The 13275-nt window shown below is 49.5% G+C and overlaps 1 pseudogene; it reads right to left on the bottom strand.

Annotated features, from left to right (window-relative positions):
* Positions 1–724: 724 nt before the first annotated feature.
* Positions 725–13275, bottom strand: part of LOC117875555 — a 62790-nt pseudogene continuing 50239 nt past the window's right edge.

The raw sequence follows: 13275 nt of genomic DNA on the forward strand, positions 1-13275 counted from the left end.
ACTCTCATCCTTGCCAGAGACTTCCTGTGACGGCTTGGGCAAGTCCCTTAACCTCTGCAGCTCCGTCTCCCCCCACCCTAGAGGGATAACTTTCTTTACCGTCCATGGGTGTTTCAGGGAACCTTTAATGATCATGTAGCATCTGCTAGCTGGACAGGACTCAAATTCTTCAGCTAAAGTTCTGGGAGGTTGGGGGAATGTGAGTGCCATTGACTTTGGAACTGCAGGATTTGATAGCAGCTGGACTGCACTGGGACAAGGGTTCAGAAAGTGCTTTGCACCCCTTTATCACCTTTGAGGCTCTCCAAAGTGTGGTATTCCAGGGCACTTGCTGGAGACATGCATAAAGTGCCCACCTTCTGTATGGGCCCATTGGATTGTATATGCTGCACGTCAACAGAATTAGTTGGGAGAATGCAACACTTTCTTCCATTGTTGGCAGAACTCTGTGGAATTGTTTCTCTCTCTCGCTCTGTGTCTGTCTGTCGGCAGGCACCGAGATGTACACCTAGGAACCTCCGCCAGCTGATGATGATGTGCCGGCTCCAACGAAGCGTATCCCATTGAGGGGGTGTGATCTGACCCAAACAGACCAAAAAACCCTCAAGTCAATTCTAGAGTTCAAAGGAGGAGACTGCCCATCTCAAAGGCAACTGGACAACGCGTTCTACTGAAACCATCAGCGAAAACAGACAATGAGAAAACCGCTAAAAGGCTTGGAAAATTTTATTCTTTCCTGAAGTTTCATTTTCAATATATATATTTTTTACAATAAATATGTATCAGCAATAGCCTTTAACAGATTGGCATTCAAATCCACTGCAGTACTCTAAGCTCCCAACAGTAGAGACACATGGATCCGAATGAGAAAAGCAGGTTTGGTCGAACTCGGCACTGACAAGACAATATATAGTTATACTGTATTTTCCTGTTTAAATAAAGCTCTGTACAATCAGTTTGCGTAGCGGTGACTGGTCCCAGCCAGGCTACGGCTCACCTGGGTGGGATGGGACAGGATGTGTTTGCAGACCCACTCACGGCAGTGAAGTGACAAGCAGAGGCTCTCAGAGCCGTGATACCAGGCCACAGTCACACAGGGCCAGGCTCAGGGAACACGATGGGTCCACATTACAGTTACTTGCCACGGAAGCTTTTGTTTCTGTAGGTGGAAGGGGAAGTGTTGTCATGGGAGTTCCTTCCTCCCTTAGCGCAAAGAGTCAAGGGAGCAGGAACAGGCAGTTGTATGCTAAGAGTCAAGTAAGATGCCCCCTTCTTACTCAACAGACCTGCACCGAAGTGACCAGTCCCAATGCAAGTCAGATACTTTGGAAAATCCCACCCACAACTACTAGCATGAGCCTTTTCTGCTCCAACACCATTAGCCCTGCAGAACCCGAACGAGGGGGATTCTGCTTTGGTTTGCCATCCGTTGTGTGGGCGTAACTGAGGGTAGGGTGTGGCCTGCACAGTCTCCATACGTGAGCCGGGAAGAGCCCAGCTCGACTCTCAGGGTGCAGGTTGAATGAGCAGGGCTGGCAGTTAGAAGACCCGTTTGATCTGGAAGCCTGGGAGATACAAACATGGCGCCCACAACGTCATTGTTACAGAGTCACCTTCCCAAGCATTTTCAGCTCGGGCCTCGCGCACGCCTGCCCCCAAAGCACACCGTTCCGTTTAGTGGGCTCTGCACTCAGTTAAAGGCTGCCCTGGCAGGGGATGCTGGGTCAGAAGGAACTTCTTGCTGCCCAAAAAGCATGTCACCCTGGACCAGTCTGACCAGCTGTCAAGTAATAACAAAAGTCCTGGTAGAATGGAGCGAATGAGGCAGATTTATATCTGGAAATGAGACCATCACTCCAAACCAAATGCACCTGAACAATTAACTGGTTAGTAACAACTAGCACTACCTATTAATAGATCTTTATTCCTGGAGCATGTTCCGTAAGACGCCATGATGGTGGCTAACCGAGGTACAGGTAGCAAACAGCTTTCCTCTGGGACGCGGGTCTGCTAAGAACGTGCTGCTAAGTGATGCCTCCCTCTTCTGTTAGGTTTTTCGCTGCTGCCGTAAGACAGAAAACAGGTGGCACTGACAAGTCCAGCTGCACGGTAGGATTTTTCTGATTTAATCAAGACTTTGTTCAGCAGCAAAGAGGTTAAACAAACTTCTGTTGCAACCACCTTCCAAGACAGCAGACATAAAATGCTGTCTCCGCAACCCTGGCCTGCCGCCACCTCCAATACAATGCTGCGAGGTAGACTGGGGACATAAGGCAAACAAGGTACTAGCAAAGGCTTCCCTTGGCTACTACAACCTTGCCCAGTTTGCTGTCCGTCTGCATTTCAACAAAGCACAAACAAGATCTAAGACAGCCCAGCTGATCTCAACCCACCAACCCAAGATGCCCCCAGTGACTGGCACACCACATAAAACCACTACCCGTGACAGAGAAAGATTCTCCCGTGGCTTTCAGCAGGCAGAGGATTTACCATCATCCCAGTGCTGCAGCACAAGGAAAGAGGAGCAGGTCTCCTTTACAAACGAACCAAATCACCTAACTCCAAGCGGTTGGGTTTTTACGCCACTGTTAACGCACCATTAGCTAGAACCACAAGAGCTTCCCAGCTGTTTAAGTTACTTGCATAGCAGGCAGCGCTGAGTGCATCTTTGCAGGGCAAGTCGACACTACGAGAGGCTACGCTGGCACAGCTACGCCGCTGTAGCGCGTCTGGTGAAGAGCCGCTATGCTGACAGGAGAGCGTCTCCTGCCCATCTAGCGCCCCAGTGTGGTCAGCACTTAAGTCGATGTCACTTGTGTTGCTCATGGGGGTGTCTTTTTCACACCCCTGAGCGATGTAAGTTACATCAACTTACGCAGTGGTGTAGCCCAGCCCTCGGCGTGGAGGAAAATTCAGCTGGGCCACAGCTGAAAAAGCAGCATTTATTTATATACAACAAATCTGATCTGTCACTTCGGAAAGTCACAACAGGCCAGAACGTTCTCACTGTGGGCTAAGACACCAGGAGCCCAGATAGAAGACACCAGGAGCCTAACTTTAGAAACCCAAGATCTGAATATTTTTGCTGTAGTGACCAAGAAAACCCCAAGCTGAATGAACACATTAGTCATCCATGAGATTCGGTATTGGCGGATTCCCCAGCGGTACCCTAGATCAGGCCGCGAGCACGATAAATTCACCAGACAGGGCACAACAGGCATGGAAAGGCCAGGTACAATCTCAACACTGCAGTTCCTGCCTTCCCTATTGTTTGTACTCGATGAACCAACTGCAACAGAAATGCTTGTGAGGGATGCTAACTTGGACCACAACGGCTACTTTCATTAACGTACCAGGGACTTCAGAGAGCTGTTAAACCTGCACGTATGTGCCCCAGCTAAATGCGTGTCCCATGAGCCGGATTTTACAGTCACGAGGTTGAACTCAGGGGTGGGGGGTCGTCGGCAGAAGATGTTGCATGGGGGGAGGGGGACTGCAGGTCTGCAGGGGGGCGAAGTGCAAGTTACACACGCCCAGGAAGCCTCAGCATGGAAATGAAGCTGCCCGCGTAACGAACCGTTTTTCTGAGCGGAAGCCACGCGATGGCATGTGTGTCCGCTCCCAAGGCTTCCAACACTCACTTCAACCAAAGACCCCTAATCGCAGGAATGCAAGGGGTCAAAGTGTCTTCAGCAAGCCACTGGCTTATTTTCACAGTGCTCCGGCGAGTCTCTAGCACGGGAACGGGAGCAGGACGATGTTATGGAAACCGGCTTGTGGGGATTTAACGACATGGAACAGTCCGTTTTGAAGCCAACCGCTTACGTACACTGCCTGACTTGGGCACGTTGATGGCCCAGAGGGGTTCTTCCCCAATGCTCGGCTCTGCCTGCCGATAGTCCAGGCTGAGGTACAATTGACAGCACTGAGGCATCACCTGGGGAGCATTTTTAAGGATGATAAAAGCAGCCGGGCGGCTCACTCAGGGGTCTCAATAATTAAGGACACAAAACAAGTAGTTCTTTTACATGGGCAGAGAAGCACAAGGGCTCAGAGTGCCTCGAATATGCAGAAGGGGAATTCTGAGCATGGGCACATATGCTCCTGCGTCAGAGTATCATTCCTTCCAAAGAGCCCGGCACCGGAAAGGAACGCCCCCCGCTACAAGGAAGAGGCCAGGGTGAGGAACCAGAATTTCCACCTTCGTGTCTCCTCCTTACCCAGTATTGCAGAGGCCAGAACAATGACCAAATCCAGCCCTTCACTAGAGAACGAGTTTATTTTTAAAGACCGAATTAGGCGAAAACACCAGTTTTCTTTAAAAATAAACCAACCCAAAAGATTTGCTCCCCCTCGCACACACTTGCGGTGGGGAGGCTGTAATTCTGTTTGTTTCTGATCAGACATTTCATTCCCCAGAATCCAGGACATCAAGCACGTCAGTCACTAAATTCAGATCAACACTGCGCAAATGAAAACCGTTTATTTTGTTGGGCGGCAGAATGTGCCCAGAGAGCAGAATCGGACAGGTTAGAGCGCTCATCCTGCCCTCATCTGCCTGAGCTCGAGCAGCATTAAAACTGGTTTCTAGCATAATTTGATTGTAGAGGTTTTGCTAGCCCCAACATGCAATAAGTTAAGGCACCAAATTCCACGACTCCCCAGAGATAAGCCTGTGTGTGTAAAAGGGTTTGAGAGATCCTGCCGTAAGAACATGTCAGTAAAATGCATGAAGGCGTTTAGATTGCAAGTCTGCTCTAGCTGCCAGCCTCCACACAAGAGTGTTTTTTTCAGGGTATGTTTCCATGCACAGCCCGAAGGAATAGTTCAACGTACTCCACAGCCAGAGGAACAGTGACTAGGGAACCGAGCAGACAGAATCTCACAATGTAAACGCCACCCCAATCTGAACACAGCAGTGCTGCCCGGAGAGTGGGGACGGGGCGGAGAAATGGGACATGCCATAAAAGGAAATGCAGAACACGTTTAGCTTCATGCTTGGGACCCAGACATTTCTTAACGTGACGAGTCAAGGGGAACTGGCCCAAGTATTCCATGATCCATCGGCACGCAAATGGAAAAACCCAACCTCAGCAACGTGTCATGGCCGCGAAGGCGGATTGTGCAGTAGGAAAACGTTCCACAGATAGTTAAACTGTGTGTCCCATTTTCAACAGCTGGTTTCAAATTCTTAATGTTTCTTGTGCAACTACAATTTCAGTTAATTTGCCCATAATTATATATTTAATTCAACAGTTACGAGTGTCAAAAATTGAAGCACAGCCCAATTCCTCTGTACACTTAAGCTTTTTCTGTACAATGTCAGTAATATATATAGAGTACGCTACTTATTTCATCAACTCTGAGGGGGGAATAAGAGGTTTTTTCCTCTCCCAGATTAACACCTTCCTCCAGTTCCTGATGTACAGTCATGACACATTAACAAAACAACTAAAACGTGTTTAGTCCAATCACCTCACAGCCAAAAACCAAGATGGGAACACCTAGAGATGGAAGCAGTAATGGTATTTTCCCGCTTGAAATTAAATTCTCCCCCTTGTGTCTTGCAGGGTGTACCTCTAGCCATCAGCTATGATCTTGTACAGGACACCCCAGTGAGAATTCAAGTTCAAATTAAAACCAACCTATTTACAATAAATGCTGTGAACTGGCTTCTGGACGTTCTGTTTCGTATAACTTGCATGACAATGATTTACATTTACAAAAGAAAAGCGTTAAATAGTAATGACAGTTAAGTTTTCCTAGAGCAGGAGATTTTTCACCCACGGTCAAGGAATACACCATGACCAAGCTACTCCCCAGGTATGAATGAATTTGTTCCCACATACATTATATATGAACATTGGTTGTGCTTGCCCACTTCCGAGTGCAGCCTGTCCAGAGCCTGGGTTTAGGCTGCGCTCTTCATTCAAGCACAAATCTTCATTAAATACAATGAACAGAAAAGAAAATCAGCACTCAGTCTTCACCACCACTCAATTAAATGAATTACAAAAAAGAAAAGCGCTGAACGCAAACGGCTTAACAGATGGGAAACAGAAAGCTGGATGGGATGTGTGTGACCTAAATGAAATGGTAATTTAAAAAAATCACCTCTACTTTTCCCCCAATAAAATATCCACAAGTGTATGTGCATGTCAGCGGCTGTAAGAACTATTCAGGTGTTTTTCCAAGCTGTGGGATTTGCCACAATGCAGTTCTCTGGAGCTGTGAGACTGCGTACGTAGAGATTGTCCCGCCCTTCACGGGGACGTGCACACAAATCATAGTGCATACAGCAAGTCTGAAATGAGACAAGCTCCATGTAGCATGTGACTCCCCTTCCCCCTGCAAGCCAACCCTCTGACATTAAATGAGGTTGTACTGATTTATCAGAAGGGAGAATTTGGCCAAGTGCTATTTTAGCTCTTGCAGGCAGTAATAAGCCACCCGCCATCCCAAAACAACCATTGCTGCTAAGAGCTCAAGTTCCCTTCATGAGCTTGTGATTAAAGAACACATGTGGCCAATGTATGGTTAACAAGAAAAATACTGTCAAGATATGGTCCCAGTTACCCACAGCTGGAAAAAGGGGGAGGAGGGGAGGGGCGGGAAGAAGGGGAAGCTGCCTTAACCACTTGGGAATTGAGGGATTTGACTAAGTCATCCTAGTGGAATATCATTTGAAGCTTCTAAACAAACATTTTGCATGAATGGACACGTGTGCGCGCGCATGCTGGGATCTGCTCCCTAGACTAGCATCAAGGGACAAAGGTCATCTGATAAGGTCTAACACTAGACAGCCGCGTGTGTGACTCATGTGCCTTCGTGTACGACGAAGACGTTCCTCACTGACCCTGCAGCTCAAACGTCTCCGTTACAGATGTGTTGAGGCCACTGCTACTAACTCAGCTGCCAGGTTATTTTGGGTGACCGTGCGTTCTGAGCGATGCCATCCACGTTCCCAAGCCAGCTCTACCCGAACAGAGTTAGGGCTTGAAGACGTCTGGCTAATCTAATATACAGGAATAATTGGAAAGGCTACTCCCCTCGCCTGGTTTCACCATAGAGCAGTTTGTGTTTTCTCAATGGCAGTCGGGGGTGTAGCCCTGGTGTTGAGCCCCCACTGCCCCAGTGTCTGTCCAGAAGATCGATGTAGGTCTGTGGTGATGGTTGAAGTGCAAGCTATTTCCAGCAGTTATTTACAGTACTTGTGCAGACTGCAGGCTGATTTTCTCTTCTTCCCCTTCTAGTCAATCTGTACTGGGCTTCTTTAGCGAGAAAGGCCGGATGTTGAAATGTTTGCTCAGCTGGCTTACCTGGGGGAGAGAGAGAGAGAGAAAAGTTAAATGAAAGCAGTCCATCAGCCAACATGTCTTCCACTTCAGCCTCAAACAATCAAGGGGACTTGAATGGAGCAGTTCAGTACGCCTCAGGATTCGGGCCCAGGACTGCAGTGAATTGGCAGGGTGCTGTATGTATGGGAAGGATGCATAGCCCCTGCCCATGGTATGCTCATCCCCCGCCAGGGCTATTAGTCACTCCCTTACAGAAGCCCCTAAGGATACATCTACACAGCAGTAAGACACCCCAGGCTGGCCAGTCAGCTGACTCGGGCTTGCCGGGGTTGGGCTGTAAAACGGTGGTGTAGACATCTGGGCTCACGTTGTAGCCTGGGCTCTTGGACCCCACGAAGGGGTGAGGGTCTCCCAGACGCTGAACACCTGCACTGCAATTGTACAGCCCCACAGGCCAGGCCCCATGAGCCTGGCTCAGCTGACATGGGCCAGCCGCCGGTGTTTTACTGCAGCGCAGACATCCCCTTACGCACCACACCACGGACCAAGCGAGCCACACGTGCAGCTAAAAAAGGCTGAATGGCCCCACATGGGTGCATGAGACTTGTCTCGAACACCAGGAGCCTGCTGTGCAGGGCCAGGCCAGCCAGACACGACACTCTGCAAACCGGAGTACTTCTCTGAAGCACCCCTCTCTCTCCATGGACTGTGAGAATGCCGGCAGGCTCCCACCAAGCCAAAGCCCTGGGACACAGGGCCCACAAGCCACTAGTCCAGCCTGGGGTGGAGCAGCTGCACCAATTCTACACTCTACCAGATCCGGGAACGACTGACTGTCCTTCAACATGCCACTGGGGTTTGCATTGTGGGGTCCAGCATTTGACCCTCTAAGAGGTTCTGACGAATAGAAATACTTATGGCAATTCCCCACTGTTCATCTAGTGCAATATTGTGCTGCACAGTGACCAGAGGCAAGCGCAAGAAACCCCCAAGGGGATCAGTTCTGGGCAGGCTTCTCCAAAGGAAATTATGCCCTAACCCGCCTCACCAGTTAGTGGCTGGTTTTAGCCCTGAAGCATTAAGGTTTCTACACCTTACAAAGAGATTTGTACCCTACCCAAAGTACCTGGATAGTCTCATTACACTTTTATATGGAACCTTAAACTCTTGGTCCCAAATGGTATCTTGTGGCAGTGAGTTCTACGAGCTAATTGCACATTGTAAACCATATGCATTTCCTTTGATCAGTTTTTAAGTCGACTGCCTTTCCTCTCTGAACGTGCACTTGTTCTTGAATGCGCCTGGCCTGTTGCGAGCTGTGAAGCCAATGCTCATGCTTTAGCTAAACAAGTAAAAAGGGCATACACAAGTCGCTCAGTTGAATACTGGCCGTACGTGAACTGCAAAAACAACAATCAGAGGCTGGCTTGCTTCCGGAGCGCGATAGTCAGACAGCAGCTACATAGCACCCTCTTATAGCTCTGAGCTAGCAGTGCCTGCACTAGACTGTCCTGCCTAGCCACTCCCACCAGATGACAGTACAACAGGACATCGGTATGTAACTGTGCCAAGAGACAGTATGTCTGAGATTTGGAGACCCGCTTTTAATTATCCTTGAGAAGCCTCCTCTCGCAGTGACCTTCACAAGGCAGAAAGGGCTCATTTCCTCCTGACAGACAGTGAAAAGCCATGTCGGACTTAAAGGCTGCATTCAGGAAATTTGCTTTTTGATGAGATTATGCAGAGAGCTACGTCAAGTCATTAGGCTGGCTGAAATTTCAGAGTTGTTTTTAAAGCGATTCACATGGCTGGCAGGAAAAGACCAACACATATAGCGTGGCAGCTAAGCAACCACGTCACCCAAGGCCTGTTCACCTGCAGCTCCGGAGGAGAAACTGCAGATTCACTCTCACCCCATCGTGTCTTACAAAGGGGTTCCAAATGGGTGGGGTTTTTCAGAGAGTTTAAGGCGAGAGGAGACCATGATGACCATCAGTCTGTGTCACAGGCCCGAGAACGTCACCCACTGAGTCCTGCGTCAAACCCGTGTCTTGCAAGGAGCTAGCGTATATATTTTTGAGCTGGCCTAAAGCGACAAGTGCTCGGAGTCCCACTCTGGCTGCTGAGGTGGTCATTTCCCTGTTCAGTTGACCTAGGACAACCCAACTGGGCTCTTCCCACTGAGCAGCACTTCCACCGCCTAGACGTTCTGCGTCCTACCAATTCCTTCACGCAGTGCCGGTCTCCCACAGTTAGCTACAGTGCTTCCTTGATCCCTGAAGGCATCTGGATACAGGGGAGACTATTCCACTGTGCTCTCCCTTCCCAGCTTCTCCCCAGCAGAGGAACTCATCTCAGAAGCTGGAAATATGGCAGGTTCTATGTCAGTAATTCAGGTTCTTTAGTCATTTTGTTCACTCTTTATTTAGCCAGACAACCACCGCACTTCAGACAGCGTTCTAGTTACACTATGCCTGGGGCATCTGAAAGCCATAGTTCAAAGGCGCAGTATGAAAAAAATCAGTTAACGCCTATGGGAAAGTTTATAAATCTGTACGCAGGGCAGAAACACTGTTTGGGTTAACACGTTAAGGTGGTCTTCCCAAGCAGTGCCGCCTACCGGAGACAGTGTCAAGCGGATTCGAGTGTCCAGTCACGTGCTACCCAGCAGCAGCTGTGGGGGCCTTTAGAAAAGAAGTTCTAAGTAAGGTGAAATATTAGGAAGTGAATGGTACCTAGCTAAGTCCCCAAATAATTTATTTAAAATTAGAGATACGCCCAACCTGGTCTCTGGATCCCATTCTGATCTTGGCCTTTTTCTGACCGACAGAACCTGAACTACATCCGAACTTGGGCGCATTAAATCCATGTTTCGCCAGTGTTTGGTTCCTACGTTTTAAGCTGCAAACTGTGATCTGAAACAGGGTGTGGATCCAGCGTTTGGATTAGACCCAGTCTTGAATTTAAACGACTAAAAGAATTTCTGCTGCAGCTGGGCTGGCAGTTCCTGGTGTACAAAATAAGAGCTTTCAGATGCCACCTATCTAGCTTCCTTTCATGTTTTCTAGAAATGCCTCAATCTGCCTGGTATTCCAGGTGTTACATGCGACACCCCCCGCAAAACTGATCAGCAATGGGACGAAGTGAATCCTACAAGCAGAGCCGCTACAGTGAAACCCCAAGCCCAAAGGCAGATGTCACTTACCACTCCTACTCCGTAGTGGATGTGCGCCAGGGTAATGAGAGCCGTCAGTAGGTATAGGAGAAGATTTTCCCAATGTGCTGCGATTCCAGAGATCACCACAAAGATGACCAGGGCTAATGGCAGCAGCATCCAGTTGAGAGGCTGGCACCGCGTACTACTCATCTGACACACGATCAGCTGGCACTGGTGGGGGCAGGTGGGAGAAAGGTCTGTTAGATGGGCGTTGGTTTCCTTCCAACGTGAGCCTCCAACCCATGACTCACTCACTCACTCGGAATACAGCAATGAAGGCTGTAGCGGGGTGGTCACCCGCTCCGGCCTTAGAGGGCTTCAAACAGCCCAGGAGAGGGCTGCGGCTGGGAGCAAGCCGTTCCCAGGCTCAGCTGTGGCCGTGCCCCAATCAGGGCTCAGCTGGCCCTTATAAGAGGGCAGTGAGCCAGGAACAGAGTCAGTCTCTCTCGGTCTCTAGAGGGAGAAGGCTCTGGGCCTGGCTGCTGGGATGCTGAATGGGGTACCTGAGGGGAGCAGGGCTGGGGGATAGGGCAAGGGAGCTGGGGAGCTCCCGCCTGGAAAAGCCCCAGGCTGCGGCCTTGTCAAAGGCCAGAAAGGTACTAGGGTGCAACCGGTCCAAACCCCCTTTGCCTGTGATGAGTGGCTTTTACACTGCAGTCCGCCCCAGCGAGCGGGGACTAGATGGTGACTGGCAGTAGCCCAAGACTGAGGCGAGGTGGGGATAGTGGGTGGGGAGACCCTGAGAGCAGGCGTACTGCCAGGAGGCAGCGCCCGAGGACAAGAGGCACTGGGTCCGGGAGGGACATGGGGGCCAGCGGCCGCAAGGCACCAGCCTGCAGAGGGCGCTCTTGAGTCTAAGCTTATTCCCAGGACGACCGACAGGAGGCGCCGCAGGGGTGAGTCTCGCACCGTTACAGGGCCATGTACGTCTCTACAGCGATAACTTATTAAAACATGGACAATCATCTGCTCTAAAGGTTCCCAAAGACTGAGAAAGTTTCCATTTTGACATGAATTCCTCTTGTGCATATAACCAGAGAAGTCCACACCAAGAGCAGACCATCACAAGGATCTATTTGCATTGATTGGCCAATACTGGTCAAATCTGACCGATCTTATCTGCAAAGTTAGTAGAAAACTCTGCCGAGTGGGAAAGACAGGAAGCCCTGCTTCTGGGCACAGTCCGAGGATAGTGACAGATCTCTGATTAAAGCGCCACAGCTTCCTAAACCTCATCGCCAGGGCTGGCCTTTTGTCATGCAAGGCACGGATTCCATGGCTTAACAGTATTCATGATTTAGGGGGGATGAGGGCAGGGGCTTCATGTCTGTAGGCAGATGTGACAACACACAGCTGAATCAAGTTTACCAAGAACCTTGTGAGTGACCATGTTAAAACTGAGAGAGCAGGAACTCAATTATGTGAATTGTCAGCCAGTATCAGGGAGGGGTGGAAAAAGCACATACTGGGTTTGGGGAAAGTGTCAGATCTGGTTTACAGGACACGTTTTTCAGCTCTAAAAGAGTCAGCGTTTCTCTCCTGTCCACTTCAGTGCCTGCCCTTTCAGTCATGGCAGTGCAGCAAAGTGGTTTAGTTATAACAGATACAATCCACAATTCTTGGCATTTTCATTCTGGGTTTGTGACTTGCCTTTCCACCTCATGAGCAGACTGGATAGTTCGTATAATGTAGCCTGACAAACCGCTAGCCCTCACCATTGTGTTAATTCAAATCAGCCACCCCCTGTCCACACGCATTTTAGCGGAGAACTAGCGCTCTTACTGAAATGTTGGCGAAGGCTGTTCCAACCATGAAGTAGAAGAGCCTGGGGTGGACCTCCAGGATGTCAGACGGTGACATGAAGATCCAGGTCATGCACAGAATGAACAGCAATGCTGGCGAGAAGAACGGCAGCATGATTTCATACACTGACCTGTGCTTCAGAGTGTTACTTTTATAGGCCCTGAAAGGCAAAAGGAACACAAATCTTAAGTCAAACTCTCGGAAGCCACAGCTTCTAACAGAGGCAGGCACAAGCCTTCCTTTGGGAACTCTCCAATCCAGGTGAGCGCCCAACTAGCCTTGGGCACCTTTCCTGAAGTGGAGTACGACCAGCACAGGCTGGGCAGAGCCCAGCAATAGGAATTGAGAGAGAAAATGGGCAAGAGGCCAGTCACAGGTCAGACACTCCCGCGAATAATGCACCCACGATAGTTACATGTTGCTTATTCAGATGGGTCTTTGGTAACCCTGCATTAGTGGACGATGGATTTCAACACTGAAGTAAAAAGCAACAGAGGGTCCTATGGCACCTTTGAGACTAACAGAAGTATTGGGAGCATAAGCTTTCATGGGTAAGAACCTCACTTCTTCAGATGCAAGTAATGGAAATCTCTAGAGGCAGGTATAAATCAGTATGGAGATAATGAGGTTAGTTCAATCAGGGAGGGTGAGGTGCTCTGCTAGCAGTTGAGGTGTGAACACCTTCTGTGTACCCAGAAGCCTCCTGCTACAAGACAGACCCAAAAAAGAAACCAACAGAACTCCACTGGCCATCACCTACAGTCCTCAGCTTAAACCTCTCCAACGCATCATCAGTGATCTACAACCCATCCTGGACAATGATCCCTCACTTTCACAGACCTTGGGAGGCAGGCCAGTCCTCGCCCACAGACAACCTGCCAACCTTAAGCATATTCTCACCAGCAACCACGCACCGCACCATAACAACTCTAACTCAGGAACCAACCCATGCAACAA

Source organism: Trachemys scripta, chromosome 3, assembly GCF_013100865.1.
Source record: "Trachemys scripta elegans isolate TJP31775 chromosome 3, CAS_Tse_1.0, whole genome shotgun sequence".
Lineage (NCBI taxonomy): Eukaryota > Metazoa > Chordata > Testudines > Emydidae > Trachemys > Trachemys scripta.